Source organism: Pan troglodytes, chromosome 8, assembly GCF_028858775.2.
Source record: "Pan troglodytes isolate AG18354 chromosome 8, NHGRI_mPanTro3-v2.0_pri, whole genome shotgun sequence".
Lineage (NCBI taxonomy): Eukaryota > Metazoa > Chordata > Mammalia > Primates > Hominidae > Pan > Pan troglodytes.
This window is the reverse complement of record NC_072406.2, coordinates 42,838,063-42,859,845: the sequence shown is the minus strand read 5'-3', so window position 1 is coordinate 42,859,845 and position 21,783 is coordinate 42,838,063. Positions and strand designations below refer to the sequence as shown.

At 43.8% G+C, this 21,783-nt stretch overlaps 2 long non-coding RNA genes across 2 annotated transcripts; one reads left to right on the top strand and one right to left on the bottom strand.

The window, feature by feature from the left end:
- Positions 1 to 8,847: 8,847 nt before the first annotated feature.
- LOC134807149 (uncharacterized) lies at positions 8,848 to 20,673 on the bottom strand. Its single transcript, XR_010146843.1, has 3 exons — positions 19,143 to 20,673; positions 9,902 to 10,017; positions 8,848 to 9,763 (listed from the first exon to the last, which is right to left on the bottom strand). It is a non-coding gene; the product is annotated as an uncharacterized LOC134807149 (long non-coding RNA).
- Positions 18,306 to 18,984, top strand: LOC107976952 (uncharacterized). The gene is made up of 2 exons (XR_001721300.2): positions 18,306 to 18,638; positions 18,851 to 18,984. It is a non-coding gene; the product is annotated as an uncharacterized LOC107976952 (long non-coding RNA).
- Positions 20,674 to 21,783: the final 1,110 nt, after the last annotated feature.

The following is a 21,783-nucleotide window of genomic DNA, read 5'->3' as shown; positions in this document are numbered from 1 at the left end:
GAATCTGTAGGTCCTACCATCCTAGGATAAATGAGGAGAAGAAAACAAAGATGCAAGACCCAGCAATAAAAATATTAGAATTTTAAAAATACTATACTAGGGTTTGCTTTTAAATACCTAGTAAAGCTACAATAAGTCATGAAATTGATGAATGGAAAGTTATATAATTTCAGCTGTATATTAGTTGCTTCTTGCTGCTATAACAAATCACCACAAACTTTGTGACTTAAGACAGATGTAGCCAGGCACGGTGGCTCATGCCTGTAATCCCAGCACTTTAGAAGGCTGAGGCAGGCGGATCACCTGAGGTCAGGCATTCAAGACCAGCCTGGCCAAGATGATGAAACCTCATCTCTACTATAAATACAAAAATCAGCTGGGCATGGTGGCACGCACCTATAATTCCAGCTACTCGGGCGGCTAAGGCAGGAGAATCAGTGAGTCGAGATCACACCACTGCACTCCAGCCTGGGCAACAGAGCAAGACTCCATCTCAAAAAAGAAAAAAAACAAAACAAGACGGATATATTACCTTACAGTTCTTGAAGTTAGAAGTCCAACACAGGTTGCACTGGACTAAAATCAGGGCATCAGCTAGGCTGCATTCCTTTCTGGAGGTTCTAGGGGGAAATCTGTTTCTTTGTCTTTTAGCTCCTTGCAGCTGCTCCATTCCTTTGTTTATGGCCTATTCTCCATTTTCAAAGCCAGCAAAGTTGCATCTTTTTAACTTTTCTTCTGCAGGAATATCGCCTTCCAACTATGGCAAGAAAAGGTTGTCTGATTTTGAAGATTTGTGTGATTCATTTAGGCCCACTAAAATAATCCAAGATAATCTTCCCATCTCAAGATTCTTAATTTAATCACATCTGCAAAGTTCCTTACAAAAGCAACATATTCACAAATTGCAGGGATTAGGACGTGGACATCTTTGGGGGATCCATATTCTGCCTATCACAAGCTATTTCCAGACTCCAAGTAGTAAAGAGAGTTGAAATTCAAAAGCTCATCAGTCACCTTTTTTCACTGTCATTCCTTTTAGCATTGAGTTTTACCTTAGGAAATAGGACAGATGTTTTCAATACCTAAAACCTTAAACATAGAACAATTTTACAAATGTCATGAAACCAGAATGAATCTCTTGGCTGAAAGTTTTTCAATTTTCAAAGAACTAATTTTAATTTTACTAGTAAATTTGAAATGGATCCAGCTTGCCTGTTGTACTTTTATATGACACACTAAATCACAATTCTTTGGAAACGGCAACATTGAAAGCATAAACTGTCATTTTCCCAGAATGTGTGGAAGGGCGGATGTGGTTGATATAATGTGTTTCTTAACACATCTTTTCACCCTGAACTCACTCCCACCATGTGTTTATATGCACTGCAGGACATACAGCAGCCTTGGTCGGTGCACGTGTTCGCAAGTAGTTTCGCCTATTTCTCAAGCATATATTCCTACGGGTGCCTGGCAAATGCCTTAGCTGAGGACAAGGTGTCCAAGGAATAAGTACTTGCTGCTGTTTTCCAACACACACCACAATTTTGGCTGATTCTCAGCAAAGGGCATTTCTTCTACTCTGGGATCTGTGAATTTGCTCATGGTTTTTAACAACCTGCAGCCCGGCTCAAGTCATAGTCTGGATCCCAATTTGAAATTAGCTACATTTTATTAGTAAGTGTCCAGAAATGGCTTGGCGGGTCATTTTCTGTCTTGTAAAATGTGGTTCTTATTGGCAGTAACATGCTTTTTGGGCACTGACTCATGTTCTCTCTTCAAGCAAATGATTCCTTCAGGAGGCACACGCTATATCTAGGTTTGCTGTGTGCAACACATCAGATCCTGGCCATAGGGTGACTTAGCAAAGGTACAGGCAGTTTATTGCACACCTATGTACACTTCAGGTCCCGTGCTAAGAGTTTTAAGGGCATTATCTCATTTAACTTTACAAAACCCTGTAAGATAGAATCTATTAATCATCCCATTTTCAGACGATGAAAGCAAGATTTAAAATGACTTGCACAACCTCATGAAACTGACATACTTGGGCTGGACTATATCGAGACTAGGTGAAGTGAGTGAGCACTCAGTTTGGTGCAAAATGTAAAGGAAAGCCAAAAGGCTCAGTAAGCAAGGTAAAGGATATTTCAGTGCAATTTTTTAAAAATGCAAAATTAGTGAAAACATTCCATAGTAAAATATTAAAATGTGAAAAAAAGACAGACTCTGACCTTATACTTTCAGGACTCAGCCTTAATCACCTGACTCTAATCCTGGCCCTGCTGAATCCTGTCCCTTCCCTGGCTGGAATTTGAACCCAAGGCTGGCTGAGGCTGAAGCCCATGTTTGTACCCACTACTCTATAGGATGCATCTGCCTCCTCTGCCAGCAGGGCAGCTGGGAGGTACTTAAAATGCTTTTCAACAATGATGACAGGCTGGGTGCAGTGGTTCATGCCTGTAATCCCAGCACTTTGGGAGGCCGAGGTGGGAGGATTATTTCAGGCCAGAAATTTGAGACCAGCCTGGGCAACATAGCAAGACCCAGTTTCTAAAAAAAAAAAAAATGTAATTAGCCAGGCACGGGGGCATGTACCAGTAGTCCCAGCTACTCAGGAAGCTGAGGTGGGAGGATACTTGGAGCTCAAGAGCTGGAGGCTCCAGTGAGCTCCACTGCACTCCAGCAGTGATTGCTCCACTGCACTCCAGCCTGGGCAACACAGCAAGACCCTGTCTAAAAGAAAACAAACAAACAAAAAAAACAAAACCAAAAAAAAATGATGAAAACAGAGCTGATCCTCTCTGCTACCCATCCCTGTGAAAGGTACATTGCAGCAGGACTAAGAGTGGCATCGGTGATGGTGAGAAGTCATGTGAAGTAGCCTCTGATCCTTATATCAGCCAAGGAAACTCTTGGTAGAGTGAGTCCTAGTTTAGGGAGAGGGACTTTTCCCTGGGCAAATCAGTAGTAATCAGTCTGTGAGTAGATTTGCTTTAGTGCAAGTGCCGTGACTCAGTTCAGATGGACCCAGGGCCCCCTGGCAACTAAACTATTCCCGAGTGATTTTGTGACCTCTTCCTCCCTGCCCAGCTGGCCCCCTGCAGGTGGCACTGTGGACTCAAGGCCTCTGTTCCTCCTAAAATAGAAATTCCTTTGCACAAGTCGATTGGAAAGCCAGCGTCCTCTTTAACTTCTTGTCTCCTGCAATTTGAGCAGCTGTCGAGCCGCTGCCAAACAATGCCCACAGCTCTTTTGAGTGCATCCCTCACTGCAGCCCCGCCTGTCCAGCTTCCACGGCTGTGGAGGGGACGCACGAACCACACTTCTGTCAAAGAGGGTACTCCATAAAATTGTCATTCCTCCTGCCTCTTTCTCCTTTCCCAGCCAGATCTGAACTTCATATTATATTACTTCTTGTAGCATCTTCTCGTATATCTCAGTTTAAACTTTTGGCCATAACTTCAGTACCCAAGCTTTAAAAAACGTGTTGCTTTCTTTAAATGTCATCATGAAATTGAGCAGGATGCTTTGCTCTGAGGAAGCCGTCCTTTTCCTGGGATCCACAGTGATATCTGTCTACCTTCTCAGCTCTCCCTGGGCTCAGGGTACTTGCTCTACTTCATGTTCAACTCAAAGTCACTTTCTCTGTTGGACACTTTAGTTGTTCCAGTTCACAAATGGATTGCGCAATTTTTTTATTTTTTAAGAATTCTTGCTCTTTCTTCCCTACTTTTTAAAAATTTTCTGTAGAGACTAGGTCTTGCTATATTGCCCAGGCTGGTCTTGAACTCCTGGCCTCAAGCGATCCTCCCACCTTAGCCTCCCAAAGTGCTGGGGTTACAGGTGTGAGCCACTGAGCCTGGATTTCCTCTTTCTTCTTAAGACACAAACATAATTTTCTCTATGTTTTCTTCTGCTAAGAGTATTAACAAATATATTCTTCCTTTATCGACAACAAATACATGTCTGTCACAGGCCAGGCTCCATATCATCTCATGGATTTTCCTTACTCTCTGAGAGTTCGGCTAAGACTCTTCCCAAAAATTCCTCTGAACTTAGCTATTTGCTCTAGTCAAGGGGGATCTGGGTAGTTGAAAAAAAGAATGTCTTAATCTGTCCTGGAGACAGCTGAGTTTAATAACAACAACCAAAAAGGAGAATATTCTTCTCTGAAGACAGCTGAACAATTGTTCCAGCAAATACCATTATATTTTATTAAAAAATAAGACATGAAATGTAGGTAAGGAATGGAGGTACTCATATTTCCAGACTGCATTTTCAATTAACGTTTTCTTTTTTTCTTCTTTTTTTTTTTTTGAGACAGAGTCTTGCTCTGTCACCCAGGCTGGAGTGCAGTGGCACAATCTCAGCTCACTGCAACCTCTGCCTTCCAGGTTCGAGCAATTCTGTCTCAGCCTCCCAAGTAGCTGGGACTATAGGTGCATGCCACCACGTCCAGCTAAGTTTTATATTTTTAGTAGAGACAGGGTTTCACCATATTAGTCAGGCTGGTCTAAAGTGCTGGGATTATAGGCATGAGCCACAGCGCCTGGCCTCAATTAGCATTTTCTGAAGACTACTTTATTGATGTTTCTAATGAAACAATAATAATACTCAAACAGAACATTTGAAAAACTCAGAAGAGCATTTTAAAAAACCAGTTACAAAACCAACCATCCAAGGTAACAACTGACAACATATGTTTTTTGGTTTTTTTTTTTTTTTGAGAGGGAGTCTTGCTCTGTTGCCTAGGCAGTGGTGCGATCTCGGCTCACTGCAAGCTCTGCCTCCCACATTTAAGCAATTCTCCTGCCTCAGCCTCCTGAGTAGCTGAAACTACAGGCACGTGACACCACACCCGGCTAATTTTTGTATTTTTAGTAGAGACTGGGTTTCACCATGTTGGCCAGGATGGTCTCGATCTCTTGACCTCGTGATCCACCTGCCTCGGCCTCCCGAAGTGCTGGGATTATAGGCGTGAGCCACCGCGCCCAGCCAACAACATATGTTTTAAAGTAAACCCTTTCAGTATTTTTCCCTACACATCTGAAAAATGTATGTATTTTTAATCTGAAATTAACTCTTACTATTCTTACTACAGTATTTTCTGTGCTGGTTAACATAAACGTAAATGTAAGTTAATGATTACATTCTCTCATATGAATACACTTTCTCAAATATTTGCCAAGTTGCCTCCAAATTTTGCTGTCATAAGCAATGCTTTCATGAACTTCCATATACACGTCTTTGAGCACAGTTTTTAATTCCTCTGGAATAAAGTCCTAAGAATCAAAATGCTGGCCAAATTAATATGCAGTTTATAAAGTTTTTAATAATATAGTAACAAGTTGTCCTAAAAAGAAAATTATGCTAATCAACACTTTCACACTATGGTGTAAAATCACCAGAGAAATGAGCCTTCCACCAAAGGAACCTCAGTTAAGAATGAGAAAATTTGGCCAGGCACAGTGGTTCATGGCTATAATCTTAGCACGTTGAGAGACCAAGGTGGGCAGACTACTTGAGCTCAGGAGTTTGAGACCAGCCTGGGCAACATGGTGAAACCCAGTCTCTACAAAAAATACAAAAAATTAGCCGGGTGTGGTGGCATGCACCTGTAGTCCCAGCTACTCAGGAGGCTGAGGCAGGAGAATCGCTTGAACCTGCGAGGTGGAGGTTGCAGTGAGCTGAGATTGTGCCACTGCACTCCAGCCTGGGGGTCAGATTGAGACTCAGTCTAAAAAAAAAAAAAAAATTACCCAGGCATGGGGCATACGCCTGTGGTCCCAGGTACTTTGGAGGCTGAGGTGGGAGGATCACTTGAGCCCAGCAAAAGATGGAGGCTTCAGTGAGCCGTGATCACACCACTGCACTCCAGCCTGGGCAACAGAGTGAGACCTTGCCTCAAAAAAAAAAAAAAAAAAAAAGTCCAGGCACAGTGGCTCATGTTTGCAATCCCAGCACTTTAGGAGGCCAAGGCAGGAGGATCACCTGAAGTCAGGAGTTTGAGAACAGCCTTGCCAACATGGTGAAACCCCATCTCTACTAAAAATACAGAAACATTATCCAGGCGTGGTGGTGCACGCCTGTAGTCTCAGCTACTCGGAAGGCTGAGACATGAGAATCACTTGAATCCAGGCGACAGAGGTTTCAGTGAGCCGAGATCGCGCCACTGCACTCCAGCCTGGGTGACAGAGCAAGACTGTGTCTCAGTTAAAAAAAAAAAAAGAGAGAGAGAGAGAGAAATTTTTTTCTGAGAGCATCAGAAGAAATTCGTCAGTGAAAAGGATTATTGAGAAAGGCCATCTAATCTTTATCTTTATCCAGCCTCAGTGATTATACACCAGGATCCTCTGTTGAGCTTTTAAAACCCCCTACCCCTGGAGGTTCTGATTTTATTAGTCTTGGGTGTGGCCTGAGCATGGTACTATCTTAGAGCTTCCCAGGTAGTTTTAATGTCAGCCAAGGTTGAAAGCCACCAAGCAAAAGCATGTTTTAAGTGGAAGAAATTTCCAGAAGTTTGGTTAGGTTCAGGTGCGTGTCTGCTCAAGGGATGACCTGAACAAGTTCTTGTTTTTTCCCTTAATTCTTTGACTTTATGAAAAATATTTCTGAGAAACTGTGACAACTTATAAACCTCTGAAAATAAATCATAAAAATGTCCAAGATAGGTTCTTTTCGTGGTGTTCAGGTGACCAAAAAATGAGAGACTTAGAGGCATCAGTAAGTTTGCAGTCAGAGAGAAGAAAGTCACACTGCAGGGATGGCTTCACAGTCGTAACTTGGCCAAAGGTGGAGAAAGTCCCTTTCTGGACACAGACGAAGACAGGGCAGTATGGAAGAAGGAGAAAGGGCGTGGCTTTGGCGTCACACAGACCTATGGTTGAATTCAGGTTCTGTTATTTATTAATGTGTGGCCTGGAGCAAATTCTTAACTTTTCTGGGTCTCAGTATTTTAGTTTTTTAATCTATAAAATAGCAACTATATAGCAACTTTCTCATAGGGTGGTCATGAAGGTTATAGTGGGATAATGTATGTATGATTCCTAAACACTGGTCAAAGATAACTGCTTTTTTTAAAACTGATACCAGCAGTTCTTCGTACATGGCCTTTGCAGCATACTTACTTCTTGATTTGCTTTCACTATAAGGGACCCACCTGTCCTAACTATACTCCAAGTTAGGGCAGGTGGATTCTAAGACCAGCCCTGCCACTCCCCAGAGGCATGACTTTGGGCAAGCCACAGCTTTGCAGAGCCACAATTTAAGCCTTGTTTAAACACTTGGAAGCCTCTCCTAACTTCAAAAATCTCTAAAGGGGATCTTTTTCCTTGCTTGGAATTTTTGATATTCAAATTAAATACATCACGAGAACATCTCATATCATGATTTTTAAGAGCTGTAATTTATAGTGCCTATTATGTGCATATGCATGTGATAGCATTTAAAGTTCCCAACAACTATGGGTAGTACAGGGTAGTCGATATTCCTATCCTCAGTAATGCGTGAGGGAACAGATTCAAAGGAAAATAATTTATCCAAAGGTACACAGTTGATACATTGCACAACTGAAATTTGAACTTGATTCCAAAGCTCTTGGTCTCAACATGCCTGATTCCAGAGCACTGCTGGTTGTTAAAACAGCCCCGATTATGCAAAGGTAAACCCTTCCATTTGAGGACCATGCAAGCTTTTTCATTTTCCTCTTCTTTCCCACTTCCCAAATTCTCGCAATTGTTTTGACTCAATAACTCCCCACCCAGAGTTTTGGCAGGAATGGGAAAATCCTACACTCTTAATTTTCTAGAGTCCTTTGAGTGAACCACATCAATATAAGCTACCAAACCCAAAGTAAATGCATCCCCAACTCCTCTTTTATTAACTGGATCTTATAAACACCCACAATCATCCCAACACTACCCAAGAGAATGGGAAACATGAATGAAAGGAGATGGCAATCGTAACAGATTACAGCTACAATAGCATACTTTTTAAGATTATGAAATATATGAACATATAACCGCACTGCTAAAGTCCATCCCAGGCCCTTGGAAGGGGCACATTCTTGAGGGATACCAAAGTGTTAGCTTCATCAGTTACAGGTAAATTCACCTCTAGCCCTGCCTCGCTCAATTTTATTTTTTTATATGAGACTTGTTTACAAATAGCTACAGAGGCATTATGAGTTTTAAAGAAAAATAATGAAGGCTGTTAAATATGGTCTATTTTTTCTATTGCTATCATACATGATGGATTTCCCTTTTTAACCTTAGAGAATTATTTGATTCTAATTATTTTCATCCATCACATAATTACAGAACTTCAGAGCTAGAAAGAACAGAGTTAGAAAGATACAGAGCTCATCTATCCACAGATATCTGGGTTTTCAGGATGAGAAAACAGGCCTGCAAAGGCTGCATGACCCAGGCAAACTCTACAAACAGAGACAGGCTCTTGTTCATAAAACAGCAGCGACAATCACTCCAGCCTGCATCTGTTGAGAGTTTATTCTGCCCAAGACAGGTAGAAGCACAAGGCACGCTCTCTGTTCCCAGAGAATTTTGCTCTAGTTGGGAAATTTATATATAATTAATAATGAGATAGTAGCTGATAATAATAATAAATAATGATAGTATTATTAATATCATAAATAATGATAGTATCCGATAAAGTGAGATTACTGTCAGAGGAAAGAAGTGTGATCTCAACCCATTTAACACTTATAACGCTCAATATGAGAAGTTTAGCAACTTCGATCAAATGTGGGGTTCTATCACCTTGCCAGTCAGCCTCTCCTGAAGCAATGGGGTTGTCAATTCCGTTAAGAAGCCCCTTGGGGGCTGGGGATTCTATGGCCGAAAGAAACTACCAAAGACTCCGTTTTTATCCACATTTTATTGGTTTTGGCTAGATGCACCATAAAACTCTCTGCAATAGACAGGTACAGTGTATTCTATAAAGTACATATGTGTGTGGGTGGGTGTGGGTGTGGTGTGTATGTTTCAATGGAAAAGAATACAATGTTTCTGGGAATATAAATACAAAATAGTTGAGTTAATCCTAAACCTAATATACTATGTTTCAAATTAACTGCTTCCTCTGAAATAATATTTGGATCAAGTTTTTGAAGAAATCTTCACAAATACAGGAACTCCAGATGGTAAGTCCAGGTCAATATTCAAGCACAAATGACTTCTTGCTTCTAGTTGTGGTCTTAAGTGAGAAGGAATCTTGTCCAAATGACTTCCAGGAGATGTGCTTCCCTCACCCCTCCATGTTTTTGTTCCTGCAGCCCCTAAAGTACAGTTAATCCCTAGGAGCCCCTAAAGTACAGTTTTTAAAACCTGGCTAATGAGTACAGCAACTAAATACAAGTTCCAGAGCTAAAAGGGTCCAGTAATACCCACCTGCACTCATAGCCATGGCCAAGATGTGGGACAATATTTTGCAAAAGCTTATTTAAAATTAGGAAAGGAACCAAGCATAGTGGCTCATACCTGTAATCCAACACTTTGGGAGGCTAAGGCAGGAGGATTGCTTGAGGCCAGGAGTTCAAGACCAGGATTGGCAACCAATCAAGACCACATCTCAAAACAACAACAACAACAAATTAATCAGCTAGATGTGGTGGTGCCTACCTGTAGTCCCAGCTACTCAGGAGACTGAGGTGGGAGGATTCCTTGAGCCTAGGAGCTGAAGGCTGCAGCTCAAGTCTGATCACACCACTGCACTCCAGCCTGGGTAACAGAGCAAGACCCAAATGCTAAAAAAAAAAAAAAAAAAAAAAAAGAAAAAGAAAAAATTAGGAAAGATCAAAGACTAAAGCAGCACTATCTAATGTAACTTTTTTTAAGGGTGGAAATTCCCTATATCTGGGCTGCTCAATGCATTAGTCACTCACCTTATTGGCTATGGAGCCCTTGAAAAGTGGCTGGTGAGACTGGGAACTGAATTTTTAATTTGAAATAGTTTTGATTCCTCATATGGCTACTGGCACCATTCTAGAGCATTTTGCTTCTGCAAGTAAAAATACAAGTACAGAATCTGCAATGAAATGGATGTCTACCCTTTTGGTGGAAACATCTAAGGAAGCAGACCATCCCCTCCTCTTACTCTTCTCCCTCTTCCACCAAAAGGAAAGTTCAAACAAGAACACTTTTGTATTAACTTCCTGTTCCTGCTGTAACAAATTACCATAGACTCAGGGGCCTAAAACAACACACATGTATTATCTGACAGTTCCGGAGCTCTGAAGTCGAGAATAGGTCAGCCTGGCTGCGTTATTTCTGGTGATTCTCAGGGTGATTCTGTGGTCTCGACTTTTCCAGCTTCTAGGGCTTGGCTGTATTCCTTGGCTCATGGCCCCTTCCTCCATCTAACTCCTGTCTCTCTTTTATAAAAATCTTTTCTGATTAACTGGAGCCCGACTGGATAATCCAGGTTAATATCCCACCTCAAGATACTTAACTTAATCACATTTGCAAAGTCCCTTTTGTCATGTCAGGTGACATAGTCAAAGGTTTCTGGGATTAGGACATGGACATTGTGGGGGCGTGGGGGATCATTCTGCCTACTATACCTTTGCTATGGATTAACTTGAAGTAAGGCCATTATCTCTCAGTGGATTCATGAAAACTCAGCTTCTAGATTCTAGAAGGTAGCCCTGGCTGGTGAGGCTTCACTACAAGTGAGTTGAGGTTTTCTTAGTGTCCTTTTGTCCAACCTGGTCGTTCCCCAACTTTAGCCAGCACCAAAATCACCCAGAGGGCTTGTGAAAACAGACTGATGGACCCAGCCCCACAGTGTCTGATTCAGTAGGTCTGGAGTGTGGCCCAAGAAAGTGCATTTCTTGGCCAGGTGTGTTATTTTTAGAATATGTCCACAACCTTTTTGACATTCCTGCCTTCAAAAGGTGGAGACTTCTTTTCCTCCCCTTAAGTGTGATCTAGATTAAATGACTTCTTTCTAACTATGTTCGATGTTAATAGATGGCCATGTGATTTTAAGACAAGGCTCTAAAAGGCACAGCAGTTTCCACACCCTCTCTTGGATCACACCCTCTGGGAAAGGCCGACCTTCGTGTCTGGAGGACACGTGAGCAACCTAGGGAGGAAATGAGGCATCTCACCAACACCTGGCACAAATTTGCCGGCCGCCTGTGTGTGCCACCTTGGAAACTGATTTCATAGAGCCTTCAGATGAGACCACAGCTCTGGGTAACATCTTGTCTGTAATCTCATGGGACCCCAGCCAGTTAAGCTAAATTCCTGACCCACGGAAACTGTGGGAAATAATAAATGTTGACTGGTGTTTAACACCGCTGAGTTTTGGGATACATGCGATGCAGCAATAGGTAACAATATGCCAGGTGACACTGATGCCACTGTCTAAGGATTGCATTTTGAGAACCACTGGGCTAGCCTTTATACTGTGCAAGGCAAAGGATATTTCCTTGCTACCTGCACTATATACTCCAGGAAGCCAGAGGAGGGAAAATGTTCTCATATTGAAATGTACTGCATATTTATTTTCTTTTTTTCTGCAGACATATTCAGTTACCACCAGTTGCTCTTTTGTGGAAGTGTTTTTACTGGGAAGAATAACAACAATATGTCAAATGATAGCTGGGCTCCAGAAGCCCATTTCTGTCTACTCAGTCATAAAAAATGTTCCGCATATGGATGAAGAACCAGACAGGTTTAGCGAGAAGAGGAAATGATGAATAGACTAGACCATCATTCTCTCTCACACTTTCTTAAATCTGAAGGTGATCCAGATGAAGAAAGAAAACAAAACCCTTGAAAAAAGAGGGAAAGATAGCCCTAGGATCCAAGAGAGCAAGTGGGTGTCCAACTGTTAAATAATGAGAAACTGAAGCTTCCTTCATTGTGTCAGAGAGGCCAATTCCTGAGCCAGCTGTACAGGAAGTGGGGAGTTTACATTATCTGGGATGTCAGTGAGAACTGAGGGGACATGCTTCCTGTGTGGTTCTCCACAAAGATTAGCAGACTCTCCAGGAAAGATGCCTTTCCAGGGGTTTCATTTTCTGTTTTCTTTTCCAGTTGGTAGATGTGGGCCAAGAAGGGAAAGGCAGCTCCAAAAGCGAGGGAGAAATGGCCGTGAGTACAGAGTGCCACAGATAGAAGCCTGAGCTAGAGTGTGGTGGGACCGTGAGCCAGGGAAGAGCAAGAGCTGTGCCTATAGGATAGTCTGTCTCCAATTTGATCAGTGCCAAGAAAAGCTGGCCAAGCATATCCAGATCCACACTGGTAGACCCCATTCCAATGGATGGGGTTTCTCTGGCTTTTCCATTTGTTTTATAGAAGCTTAAAATATGACATATGATTCCATTTATAGGAAATTCTTGAAAAGGCAAAACTAATCTGGAGTGACAGAAAACAGAAAAGTGGTTGCCTGGGGCCAGTATGGGTGGGGGAGGTGATTGCAGAGGGACACGTGAGTGTTCTGCTTTATTTATTTATTTATTTATTTATTTATTTATTTATTTATTCATTTTTTGAGACGGAGTTTTGCTCTTGTTGCCCAGGCTGGAGTGCAATGGTGCAATCTCAGCTCGCTGCAACCTCCACCTCCCAGGTTCAAACAATTCTCCTGCCTCAGCCTCCCAAGTAGCAGGGATTACAGGCATCTGCCACCACACCTGCCTTTTTTTTTTTTTCAAGATGGAGTTTCACTCTTGTTGCCCAGACTGGAGTGCAATAGCTCGATCTCAGCTCACTGCAACCTCTGCCCCCTGGGTTCAAGTGATTCTCCTGCCTCGGCCTCCTGAGTAGTTGGGATTACAGGCATGTGCCACCACACCCGGGTAAATTTTTTTTGTATTTTTTTTTTTTAGTAGAGACAGAGTTTCTCCATGTTGGTCAGGCTGGTCTCGAACTGCTGACCTCAGGTGATCCACCCGTGTCCACCTCCCAAAGTGCTGGGATTACAGGGGTGAGCCACTTCACCTGGCCTAATTTTTGTATTTTTAGTAGAGACAAGGTTTTGCCATGTTGGCCAGGCTGGTCTCGAACTCCTGACCTCAGGTGATCCGCCCACCTCAGCCTCCCAAAGTGCTGGGATTACAGGTGTGAGTCACCATGCCCAGCCATGTTCTGCATTTTGATTGTGGTAGTGGTTACGCAAGTGGAGATGTTTGCCAAGATTCATTGAACTGTACACTTATAAGGGGTACGTGTTATTGTATATGAATTATATCTCAGTGCAGTTGATCTTCAAAAAATATACATGACATATGAGGAGCCCTTCGATGGGGTTGTCAATGACTGGTTTGCAAAAAAAAAAACAAGAGTTACCTGGTAGAAGAAGGATCCGACTTTTTCATTGCAGCCCAAGAAGTGGAACTAGAACAAACGCACATACACTGTAGGAAGTGGATTTCTACTCAATGGATTTTTTTATGAATAATCTTGCTCTGTTTGCCCTTGAATTTGTTTCGAGCCAGTGATCTGAAGGTTTTTTGTCTTTATTTTTGTTTTTCTGCTGTCCTGGAAATTTTGCAAAGGTGTAGCCTTCAGCCTGATAGCAGCAGGAGCTCTGCTTCCACGTGAGCTCCTTGGTGAATTATAATATCTCAAACAATTCAGAGAGGAAAGCGATCTTTTTCCGAGTGTCGTTTACCAGTGAGGAGACTAAGGTTAAAAAGTTGATAGTTTTGACTCTTCCTGAAAGGTAGATGGGGTATATCAGGTACCAATTAGGATGCTTTAGGTTGGAAATAATAGAAATTCTATCTCAAAAATGGCCTAAAATCGGAGGCTGAGGCAGGAGGATCGCTTGATGCCAGGAGTTCGAGACCAGCCTGGGCAACATAGCAAGACTCTGTCCCTGCAAATAATAAAAAAAATAGCCAGGCATGGTGGTTTGCCCCTGTAGTCCCAGCTACTGGGGAGGCCGAAGCGGGAGGATCGTTTGAGCCCAGGAGTTCAAGCCTGCAGTGAGCTATGATCACATCACAGGACTCCAGCCTGGGTGACAGAGGAAGATCCTAACTCTATTTTTTTAAAAAAATGTTTGAGAAAATGAAAGAGCTTATCAAGCTCAGAGGTCCAATGGACTTCCAGTTTGTATTGATCAAGGCTCTGGCCCCATTTTTCTGCAATTCTCTGGTCCTCTTCTCTTCCATATGTTGCCTTATCCCTTAGGTTGGTTTCCTTTCTGGTAGCAAATGGCTGCAGTTAACCTAAGTCTCATATCCTTATACTTACCATACCACACAGAAGAAGAGAAATCTTTTTTTACCCCAAGAACTAGAAAAGAGTTCTGAGTTGCAGTCTGATTGGAACAATTCAAGCCACATGTCTTCCCCTGAACTGATTGGTAGGATTATCCTGATTGGCATTAGATCAGTCAAGGCCCACCCTGGAGCACAGATGGGGTCCAATCACCAAACTAAATGTGGCTCCACCCAAAAGAGGAGAGGTGGAATTTTTGCAGAGGAGGCCACCGTGTCTCACTACTACCCCCTCAACCAAAGCAACCGATGTTCCTCCTTGGTGAGAATTTCTTCCTCTAGGTGTGCATGAGTATTTTTACTATCTTCAAAGGTATGAAAGGAAAATAAATACTGGGCCCCCAAATCACTAAGCTGAAGAAAAGTCAAGCTGGGAACTGCTTAGGGCAAACGTGCCTCCCATTCTTCAAAGTCACCCCTCTGCTCTCTGAGATAAACCTATATCTGATTGCCTCCTTTGGAAAGGCTAATCAGAAACTCAAAAGAGTGCAACTATTTGTCTCTTATCTACCTATGACCTGGAAGCTCCCTCCCTCTTGGAGTCTTCCTGCCTTTGCTACCAGTTGTCCCACCTTTCCAGACAGAAACAGTGCTCATCTTGCATATGTTGATTGATGTCTCATGTCTCCCTAGAATGTGTAAAAGCAAACTGTGCTCTGACCACCTTGGCCCCATGTCATCAGGACCTCCTGGGACTGTGTCATTGGGCACGTGTCCTCAACTTTGGCCAAATAAAGTTTTTAAATTAACTGAGATGTGGCTCAGATTTTGGGGGTTCACAATGGATATTTACTTAAGGTGTCTACATGAAAATTACATAGTCACACAGTAAATGTCCTAAGAATTTACTGTTGAAATTTTTAAAAATTACATCATCCAATAACCTGTGATCCTTTCAAAATTACTTTCCTCTGATCTGTGGCACAGAACAATGAAGTCCCAGAGCTTCAGCGTGTTTAAGAACATGCTTTTGGTTTCTGTGAATTTTGCCCATAAGAGTAAACATCTTGCTAAAGTTGCCTGTAAGAGGTAATAAGGTGAAAGAACAACACAAAATTAAACAAAATTAAAATTAACCCAGTGGGAAAAACTGAGGCTCAGAGGAATTAGGTTGGCTGATGATGATGTTAGTGGCAGTAGCTGGATTAAAATGCAAGTCTCTTTATTCTCTAGTCTGGTTCTCTCTTCAAAAATCACATACTGACTTCTGGGTGAAATCAAAGAAAACCTATTTTCTGCCAATGGATGGTGTGAAGGTTAATTTTATGTCAACTTGTCTGGGCCACAGTGCCCAGATATGTAGTCCAAACATGGTTCTGGATGCTTCTGTGCGGGTGTTTTTGGATGAGATTTGCATTTAAATCTGTGAACTTTTAGTAACGTACATTGTCCACACTATGGGTGGACCTCCTCCTATCAGTTAAAGTCTAGAACAAAAGGCTGACCTCCAGAGTTTGAGACCAGCCTGGGCAACAAAGCAAGACCCCTATGTCTACAAAAAAAAAAAAAATTAAAAATTAGCCAAGTAGCACAAGCCTATATTCCCAGTTACTGGGGAGGCAGAGGCAGGAGGGTCACTCGAGTCCAGGAGTTTGATTGCGCCACTGCACTCCAACTTGGGCAACAGAGGAGAACTTGTCTCAAAAAAAAAAAAAAAAAAAAAAAAATTGCTGAACTCTCTCAAGCAAGAGCAAATTCCCCATCAGACTGCCTGCCTTCAGACTTCGTCTGCAACACTGGCCCTTCCTGATTTTTCACCAGACTGCCCTTGGACTCAAACTGTAACTTTTTCCTGAGCCCCCAGCCTGATGGCCTCCCGCATCAGATGTTGGACTCACCAAGCCTCCACAATTATATGAGCCCATTCTCTAAAGTAAGTATCTTTTATACACACACACATTCTATTGTTTCTCTTTCTCTGGAAAACTCAGACTTATACAGATGGTCATATACGCAAATGTCCATGTTAGAGGTGAAGCTACAATATTTGTCCTGAGAACTGGGTTGTTTTGTCATAACAAACTACACCAAAACTCAGTGACTTAAAATAACAGTTCTGTTACTATTTCTTGTAATTCTTCCATTGTGGCTGGGCTTAGCTGAATGGTTGTTCTGCTGATCTTACCAGAGGTCACTTGTATCGGTGCATTCAGCTGAACAGTCTGCTAGGGCCTGGGCTCACTTGGGGTGCTGGGATGGTTGGTCTTTCCATCCATTTTGTCTCAGGGCCTCTCCCTTCCTTCTGACCTCCCTGACTGCCCCTCTAGGGGTCTCTCCATGTGATCCCTTCATCAGGGTAGGTGAACTTCTTACACAGAAGCTCAGGGTATCAAAGTGCAAAAGCAGAAGCTGCAAGGCTTTCTTAAGGCTAAAGCCCAGAATTGGTATAGTGTAACTTTCATCACAGTTTATCGGTTAAAACAAATCACAGAACCAGCCCAGATTCAGTAATGCATCCAAGAACATGCATACTGCAAGGCATGGTTTATCGAGGGCCATGGCCTTATTTAACAACACCGCAGCCTGAGTGTACCCTTATGCAATGGCATCCTTCAGTTCTATCACCACAGAAGATAAATTGAGGTCCACTGACTTTAAAATGATGCCATATGGTAGCCAATGGAAAACCAGTGTGGTGAGATGGATTTCCTCACTGGACACAGACTCAGTCTCACAAAATCCTAGTGCCATTGCGAATGGTGTTTTCTCATTAGCTCTCATCAGCACCTAGCATCTGTATATTTATCATTTTACTCTCCCTGCTCAGATTGGTCTGTTGACTCTCATTTCATGATTGACGATAACCAGATTCTCACCAATAATGGGGCATAGAGGATTAAAGCAATTAACCTGATAGTTCATTCCAACAGCATATTTCCTATAGTATCTATTAATGTCTTCATTTTATCACTCAAATAATCAAGTGCAAGTTGGAACTCTGGATAACTTATCATAAGACAGACTTGATGCTCCATTGGCTTTAGTAACCCGGCTCCCTTGCCTGGTGTTGTCTGTGGAACCCCATGTACTTTGCAATTTCCAAAAAGGTGAAGCACTTTTGAGCCACTGTGAATGTCATCAGCAGTCCCTAAGAAGAGCATCTGGGAGCTGCTGAAGGCAAGAACAGTGCAGGAGAGCCAGGCAGGGGAGCACATAGCATGGAGCATCCCAGGCCAGGCTGTGGGATGTTTTGGGCACTAGACCCTCTGGGTAGCTGGCTTGGCAAGGCAAGAAACATGGCAACCAGAACCTTCTCCAAGACTCCAAGCCAAAACTTGCCCCAGACTTGGCTACTTGGTTGTACCTGTAAGAGCCCAGGAGTACATTTGATATAGTTTGGATTTGTGTCCCCACCCAAACCTCATGTTGAGATATAATCCCCAGTGTTGCTGGTGGGGCCTGGTGGGAGGTGACTGGATCATGGGGCTGAATTTTCCTCTTTGGTGCTATTCTCATAATAGAGTTCTCACAAGATCCAGTTGTTTAGAAGCGTGTGGGACCTGCCCCCTCACTCCCTTCCTCCTGCTCCAGCCATGTGACATGCGTGTGCTTCCCCTTCACGTTCCACCATGATTGTAAGTTTCCTGAGGCCTCCCTAGAAGCAGAAGCCATCGTGCTTCCTGTAAAGCCTGTGGAACCATTTGCCAATTAAACCTCTTTTTTTAATTACCCAGTCTCAGGTATTTCTTTATTGCAGTGTGAGAACTGACTAATACAACATCTCTTTTTTTTTTTTTTTTTTTTTAATTTGTGACAGGGTCTTGCTGTCCACTCCAGGCTGGAGTGCAGTGGTGCAATCTCAGCTTACTGCGGCCTCCACCTCCTGGGCTCAAGCAATCCTCCCACCTCAGCCTCCTGAGTAGCTGAGACTACAGACATGTCCTGCCATACCCAGTCTTTTTTTTTTTTTTTTTCCATTTTTTGTAGGGACAGGATCTTGCTGTTTCCCGAACTCATCTAGAACACCTGGGCTGAAGCAACCCTCCCTCCTCAGCCTCCCAAAGCACTTGGATTACAGGCTTGAGCCACTGTGCCTGGCCAGGAATAAATTTCTAACCCATCCCATGACTCCCAGCAGAAGGAAAGTCTAAATTTAGCCATAGTTTCAGAAACAATGCCCTTACATGACGTGAAATAAACAGGTCTTCAAGAGAGAGGTGCCAGCTCCTCGTTCATGGATGCATTTTTCCACCTAGGAATAGACACACGCTGCACATTTCCTGCATGCTGGGCTCTGTAAAGAGGAAGGGAGAGGCCCCTGCCTGGAGAAGCTTTCCATCCAACAGATGTGGATGCTACCTATGCCACCAGTGTCAAACATAACTTCAGGATCACAGAAGAAGCCGAGCATGCTAAAAGGTCACTCTGGAATGAAGCATATGAGGTAATATTAAGAGAAGTAGCGAGAGTCGGTGCTAGGGTCTGAATGTCTGTGTCTCCCCCGAAATTCAGACATTGAAACCTAATCCTCAAGGTGATGGTATTAGGAAGTGGGGAATTTGGGAGGTGATTAGGTCATGAGGGCAGGGGTCTTGTGAATGGGATGAGCATCCTTATAAAAGAGACCCCAGAGAGCTGCCTGGTCCCTTCCACTAGGTGAGAACATAGCAAGAAGCTACCATCTGTGCACCAGGAAATGGGCCCTCACAAGACATCAAATCTGCCAGCCACCTCAATGGTGGGCTTTCCAGCCTCCAGAACTGTGAGAAATAAATTTCTGTTGTTTATAAGCCACCTGGTTTATGGTATTTTGTTACAGCAACCTAAACAGACTAAGACAATTGGCAAGATCAGATGTATTTGGCAAAGATTTGCATAGACTAGAGTCCCGCTGCGTGGCTGGAGCAAGGGAAGCTTGCGCTGTGCCTCAGGTTGATCCAGTCCTTACCTTGTGGCCTTGCCCGATCCTCACAGCACCCCTCGGTGGTGAGAATGATTATCTCCATTCTATGGATGAGGATATGGATAACCAGAGAGGTTAAGTGAACAGCCTCAGATCACACAGCCAATTCAAGTCAGGGCTGCTGCAGAGAGCCTGAAACGGGGGGAGCCTGGGAGGGAAGGAAGAGCTTGCATCCTCTCACCCAAAACAGATGTCCGGCTGAGTTCCAAAAGCAAAAGTACTCTGAGTGGGTCCCACCCCTGATGGGGAAGGCAGCCCCCGGCCACCAACCTGGGGAGGCCACACAGTTGCTGCTATCCCATGGGCAGCTGGCCCCTTCCTCCCACAGACAGCAGCACCTGCTCACCAGATCACCAGGCAGAGGCAAGATGAATGTTCGCAGCACCACGTCCTGCTGAAGCTCTACACAAACACAGCACCCATGGCAACCAAACAGAGGGCAAACACAGGAGCAGGAATGCCGCTGTGAGAACAAGGCCCAGGAGTGACAGCCACGAGCCACCCACTTTATGGGCACTTACTAAGTGCCAGGCACCACATCAAGGATTAAATACCTTATTTAATCATCGACGCAGCCTGATGAGGAATGTGCCATTGCTGCCCCCTTTAACAAGGAAACAGACATGAGCAGAGTTGATGGAGGCTGTGTAAGGAGAGAACCAAAGGCTCTGTCTGAGCCCAGGTGTCTGATGCCACAACCCAGCCACAATCTCCATGCTACCATTTTCCCCTGACAGACACCCAAGTAACACAGCCCCTCGGGAGAGCTGGGCCCCCAAGTTAGGGACAGGTAAATGGCGACACAGAATATAAGCTCCTCCAAGGCAGGAATTTTGTGTTTTGCTCATTGATGGGAAGCAAGCTTCTACAATAGTGCCAGGCAGGTGGATGACTTTGAATAAGTATTTGTTGGCCAGGGGCGGTGGCTCACACTTGAAATCCTTGCACTTTGGGAGGCTGAGGCAGGTGGGTTGCTTGAGCCCAGGGGATTGAGACCAGCCTGGGCAGCATGGTGAAACCCTGTCTCTACAAAAAATACACACAAAAAAATTAACCAAGCATGGTGGCGGTTGCCTGTAGTCCCAGCTGCTTGGGAGTCTGAAGTGGGAGATCTCCTGAGCCCGGGAGGTCATGGATGTGGTGGGCCATGATCACGTCACTGCACTCCAGCCTAGGTGACAAAGACCCTGTCTTAAAACAAAATTGTATTTGCTGAGGAAAATTAAGATCCAGAAAGCCACCCTGAGATGTAAACGCTGAATTGGTCAAGTGACTTGATCTCACACATTAGCCTCGCAGTTTGAAATTCAGATTTTTCCTTACTAAGGCCTAATAGTAAAGTCCCTTAAAAATGTCATTTTAAATATAGTATAATTGGTCAAGGAACCACATCTTTAGCTCTGTTCTTATTCCACACGGGAGAAGGTTAGGGGAGGAAAGTGACACATTTATTGTCCTAGAAAGCCGCTGGCCCGAGAAGGACTTTGACCCCAGCACCTTCCTCAGCCAGCCACACAGGCTCACCCTGGGTCATCTCATTTAATATTCAATAATGCAACCCCCTGCTTTAATGACATGGAGTTTTGGGTTCTCATTTACTGTATGATGGTGGGATTTTCCATGTCGCCATGTGTCGCAGATGTTTCGTTTCCATGTAAACAATCACCCACATATTGCATCTACTCATGACAAAGCCAGTGGCCCTCAGAGGCTTTCCATGGTTTCTGCCCACAGCCCCAGGGGTCAGCCCTGACCTCCCCTTTTCAGGTATGTCCTGGTGACAGCAAGTGTAGAATCTGCTGGAAATAATAAATACTATCAAGCAGCAGAGAGGGTTTCTGCCACACTGGCGTTTTATTAGACCTGCAGGATCTGTCAAGTGCGTTTGTTTTGCTCTCTAGATAAATGTGGAGCCAAAGGGTGTTTTTCTGACCGTGAATTCTTGGCATTTGTTCAGGCTTCTAAATAAGCAAAGTGAACACTGCCAGTCTCCTCTGGCACTGCTCGGGACCATTTAATGAATAATAGGATCATGGATGGGACCTGATGCAGGGGCTTCCAAACTTTGCAGGCAGTGGAACCCTTCTGTCCCTTACCCTGAAGTCCATCATTGTATTATAGTATCACATCATATGTATTATATCATCTTGTAGAGCTGGCAGTTCTGTGGATGAAGCCAGGTGGCATCTGGAGACTCTCCGTCTGAGCCCTCCTTAGCCTTCCTCTAGCCCTGGGCCACGGCTTCTCTGGAATATCTGGGGCCTCAGTGAGCACATTTCCAGAAAACTGGTCTAATCCAACCCCTTCATTACAATGGTGGTAAACAAAGGGCCCCAGAGGCCAAGAAACTCAGCCAGGATCACACAGTGAATTCATGACCAAGCTGGGGCCAGCACCACGTCCCCGACTCAGGAGACAGTGCTCTCTGTGTAGTCCATCACCAGTCCAAACCTGCTTTGTTTCTAACCTGTGGCGGTGGGAAACACACCTGCCTGGGACAAGTGCCTGGAAAGAATGCAGCTTGCCCTGGCCAGAAGGCTCCCGGCAGGTCTTGTGCAAGTGGGTACATGCAAATGATCGCACCTGGCTTACCTGTGAAATGTGTAGATTGTCAGAAAGACAGCTT